This window comes from Bombus huntii, unplaced genomic scaffold (assembly GCF_024542735.1).
Source record: "Bombus huntii isolate Logan2020A unplaced genomic scaffold, iyBomHunt1.1 ctg00000170.1, whole genome shotgun sequence".
Lineage (NCBI taxonomy): Eukaryota > Metazoa > Arthropoda > Insecta > Hymenoptera > Apidae > Bombus > Bombus huntii.
The window spans coordinates 40001-45000 of NW_026099408.1; the positions used below are offsets into that span (position 1 = coordinate 40001).

Genomic DNA, 5000 nt, shown 5'->3' on the forward strand with positions numbered 1-5000 from the left:
CGTACGACGAGACTTTTCGTTCTTAAGATAGATATATCTATAAAATATATCTCCTAGCGACGTTCGAGATACACCCATAGTTCAGTAATAATCTTCGAACGCCGCTCGCAGCCACTTTGTAATTCTCAACTCCACCTCCTCTCTTCTCTCTCTCTCTTTCTCATAGTCTTATATAAAATGTTTAGAATCGTACTTCTAAAGGAACATTTCCATAATGCTGTCTTCGTGTAAAAAGACTTATTAGAATATCTTAGCGGTAAAGCACGTATACGCACCTCACGCTGAACGAACAAGCGCGTATCCCAGTGCGTCGCGCTGGACATACCGTAAGAATATTCTTTCAATCGGTAGAACATTTTCGGCAGAAGACATACTACGCAAAGATAGTACGCTCCTACCGCCTCATCGGATACTTCTGCGAAAGCAGAAGTTTTTATAGAAAGCAGACGGTTATACTCTTTTGAATGAATCGATGCTCAGTTAGTACAAGCACACACGCATCTAACAATTTTTGTTAGAATACGTACACACAGGTCACCAGCTTCCCGACTCAGGGGAACCTTGCCACGATATTTGGTCATTACGTCCAGGACAGCGACCCGCGGCGCAGCAGTGTAGAGAAAAAACCAGAACGAGAACGGAGGAACAGTCGAGAAATAGCGTAAAATACACTAAGACTCGAGGAGCGGTGACTGAATTCTCAACCGAGGCCGTAGAATAGCCACGCGCTCAACGCTGTTCCGACCGAACCGTCCGGCTCGACGTCTCTCTTATAGATACGAAAGCGCCAGCCGGAAGGCCGGCGCCGGCCGGGCTAGCGGCCGCGCGCTTACGGTGCAAAACCTCCGTAGCAACGTACCGTTCGGAAGGGACGCTGGAACTTAGTCTCGCGAACGCTCGATCACTACTATACAAAGCCAATATCCAACCATCGAAATACATTACCAGACGTTTTATTAACATAATAGAAATGCATTTTTACCAAAAAATTAATTTTTTTTTTCACCGAAAAATTGCATCAGTAAACATACTCTTTTATCGAATACGGACAAAAAATAAGTTTATAATCAATTACAATACGTTAAAATAAGTAGAAATATGCAAAAAAATATATACCTTGTAACGTTAATTAACGAAAAAATTAGAAAAATATCCCAGTCGTGTCAGTTCGACGAACGCTAATTTTTTGAAAAAATCGATAAAAATGTTTAATCCCGACGTATTTAATAGAGATAGAACGATTCCCGTAAAAAAATTTATACCTTGTAACGCTTTTTAACGAATAAACTCGAAAAAACTTTTTCGCCCTCGGAATTTTTCTAAGTCCCAACGTACCGGCTCGGAATTTTTCTATGTTCCAACGACCGGTCGTGTCGGTCCAAACGTTTTTATATCCGTCTGCCGACGATATAAACGCTTAATCCCGACGTATTTTATCGAGTTATAACGATTTCTTGAAAAATATTCGTACGTTATAACGCTTTTTAACGAATTAATCGAAAAAGAGTGTTCGGTCCGAAAATTTTCTAAGTACGAACGACCGGCCGCATAGGTCCGTTTTTAAAAATCGTTCTCGGACGGAAATAAACCATTAATCCCGACGTATTTCGTCGAGTTACGTCGATTTATGCAAAAAAATTCATACCTTGTAACGCTTTTTAACGAATAAACTCGAAAAAACTTTTTCGCCCTCGGAATTTTTCTAAGTCCCAACGTACCGGCTCGGAATTTTTCTATGTTCCAACGACCGGTCGTGTCGGTCCAAACGTTTTTATATCCGTCTGCCGACGATATAAACGCTTAATCCCGACGTATTTTATCGAGTTATAACGATTTCTTGAAAAATATTCGTACGTTATAACGCTTTTTAACGAATTAATCGAAAAAGAGTGTTCGGTCCGAAAATTTTCTAAGTACGAACGACCGGCCGCATAGGTCCGTTTTTAAAAATCGTTCTCGGACGGAAATAAACCATTAATCCCGACGTATTTCGTCGAGTTACGTCGATTTATGCAAAAAAATTCATACCTTGTAACGCTTTTTAACGAATAAACTCGAAAAAACTTTTTCGCCCTCGGAATTTTTCTAAGTCCCAACGTACCGGCTCGGAATTTTTCTATGTTCCAACGACCGGTCGTGTCGGTCCAAACGTTTTTATATCCGTCTGCCGACGATATAAACGCTTAATCCCGACGTATTTTATCGAGTTATAACGATTTCTTGAAAAATATTCGTACGTTATAACGCTTTTTAACGAATTAATCGAAAAAGAGTGTTCGGTCCGAAAATTTTCTAAGTACGAACGACCGGCCGCATAGGTCCGTTTTTAAAAATCGTTCTCGGACGGAAATAAACCATTAATCCCGACGTATTTCGTCGAGTTACGTCGATTTATGCAAAAAAATTCATACCTTGTAACGCTTTTTAACGAATAAACTCGAAAAAACTTTTTCGCCCTCGGAATTTTTCTAAGTCCCAACGTACCGGCTCGGAATTTTTCTATGTTCCAACGACCGGTCGTGTCGGTCCAAACGTTTTTATATCCGTCTGCCGACGATATAAACGCTTAATCCCGACGTATTTTATCGAGTTATAACGATTTCTTGAAAAATATTCGTACGTTATAACGCTTTTTAACGAATTAATCGAAAAAGAGTGTTCGGTCCGAAAATTTTCTAAGTACGAACGACCGGCCGCATAGGTCCGTTTTTAAAAATCGTTCTCGGACGGAAATAAACCATTAATCCCGACGTATTTCGTCGAGTTACGTCGATTTATGCAAAAAAATTCATACCTTGTAACGCTTTTTAACGAATAAACTCGAAAAAACTTTTTCGCCCTCGGAATTTTTCTAAGTCCCAACGTACCGGCTCGGAATTTTTCTATGTTCCAACGACCGGTCGTGTCGGTCCAAACGTTTTTATATCCGTCTGCCGACGATATAAACGCTTAATCCCGACGTATTTTATCGAGTTATAACGATTTCTTGAAAAATATTCGTACGTTATAACGCTTTTTAACGAATTAATCGAAAAAGAGTGTTCGGTCCGAAAATTTTCCAAGTACGAACGACCGGCCGCATAGGTCCGTTTTTAAAAATCGTTCTCGGACGGAAATAAACCATTAATCCCGACGTATTTCGTCGAGTTACGTCGATTTATGCAAAAAAATTCATACCTTGTAACGCTTTTTAACGAATAAACTCGAAAAAACTTTTTCGCCCTCGGAATTTTTCTAAGTCCCAACGTACCGGCTCGGAATTTTTCTATGTTCCAACGACCGGTCGTGTCGGTCCAAACGTTTTTATATCCGTCTGCCGACGATATAAACGCTTAATCCCGACGTATTTTATCGAGTTATAACGATTTCTTGAAAAATATTCGTACGTTATAACACTTTTTAACGAGTTATTTGGAGGGGATCTTTCGGCCTTTTCGTAGCGGTGCGAAAAAATTCTAAGTTCCAACGTCCCAGTCACGTTGGTCCGGAGGATGAAATTTTTCAAAAAAATAAAGTGAAATCGCTACTTTCGACTAGATTTCGTCGAAACGTAACGATTTCACGCAAAATTTCGATACGTTATAACGCTTTTTAGCGAGTTATTTCGAGTTGAACTTTCGGTACTTTCGTAACGGGGCGAAAAAATTCTAAGTTCCAACGTCCCGGTCACGTTGGTCCGGAGGATGAAATTTTTTAAAAAAATAAAGTGAAATCGCTACTTTCGACTAGATTTCGTCGAAACGTAACGATTTCACGCAAAATTTCGATACGTTATAACGCTTTTTAGCGAGTTATTTCGAGTTGAACTTTCGGTACTTTCGTAACGGGGCGAAAAAATTCTAAGTTCCAACGTCCCGGTCAGGTTGGTCCGGAGGACGAAATTTTTTAAAAAAATAAAGTGAAATCGCTACTTTCGACTAGATTTCGTCGAAACGTAACGATTTCACGCAAAATTTCGATACGTTATAACGCTTTTTAGCGAGTTATTTCGAGTTGAACTTTCGGTACTTTCGTAACGGGGCGAAAAAATTCTAAGTTCCAACGTCCCGGTCACGTTGGTCCGGAGGATGAAATTTTTTAAAAAAATAAAGTGAAATCGCTACTTTCGACTAGATTTCGTCGAAACGTAACGATTTCACGCAAAATTTCGATACGTTATAACGCTTTTTAGCGAGTTATTTCGAGTTGAACTTTCGGTACTTTCGTAACGGGGCGAAAAAATTCTAAGTTCCAACGTCCCGGTCACGTTGGTCCGGAGGATGAAATTTTTTAAAAAAATAAAGTGAAATCGCTACTTTCGACTAGATTTCGTCGAAACGTAACGATTTCACGCAAAATTTCGATACGTTATAACGCTTTTTAGCGAGTTATTTCGAGTTGAACTTTCGGTACTTTCGTAACGGGGCGAAAAAATTCTAAGTTCCAACGTCCCGGTCACGTTGGTCCGGAGGATGAAATTTTTTAAAAAAATAAAGTGAAATCGCTACTTTCGACTAGATTTCGTCGATACGTAACGATTTCACTGATAATTTCGATGCGTTATAACGCTTTTTCTCGAGTTATTTCGACTCGAACGTTCGAACAGTGGCGAATATTTCAAAGTCCCTGCGACGCAACGATACGCTCTTACGCGTTGCTCGCTCGCTCCGCTCGCTCGAAAAAAAAATAGCCCAACCCAAAACCAATCCCTTTCGCGTTCGTTCTTCGATTTCATCGAAATCTTCGTTCGAACGCTCGGGATCGGTTTTGGGTTGGGCTATATTCGTCCGAGCGAGCGCAGCGAGCGAGCATTTGTCGCGATTATTTTCCTCGTTTTCGTCTCTCTCGTGAAACGGGAAAAAACGTGGAAAACGGGAAAAAACGGGAAAAAACGGGAAAAAACGCGAAGAAACGGGAAAAAACGCGAAAAAACGTTTAAAAATATTTGAAAAAGCGCGCGCGCGCGCGCGCAAGACGAGCTGCGCAGAACGGCGTACCTTAAGAGAGTGTTACCTACTCCG

At 40.5% G+C, this 5000-nt stretch overlaps 2 long non-coding RNA genes across 6 annotated transcripts in view; one reads left to right on the top strand and one right to left on the bottom strand.

Moving 5' to 3' along the window:
• The window catches only part of LOC126877446 (uncharacterized), a 78035-nt gene that overhangs the window by 39910 nt on the left and 33125 nt on the right, over positions 1–5000 (top strand). The gene's annotated exons all lie outside the window — the stretch shown is intronic.
• The window catches only part of LOC126877449 (uncharacterized), a 58475-nt gene that overhangs the window by 39645 nt on the left and 13830 nt on the right, over positions 1–5000 (bottom strand). The gene's annotated exons all lie outside the window — the stretch shown is intronic.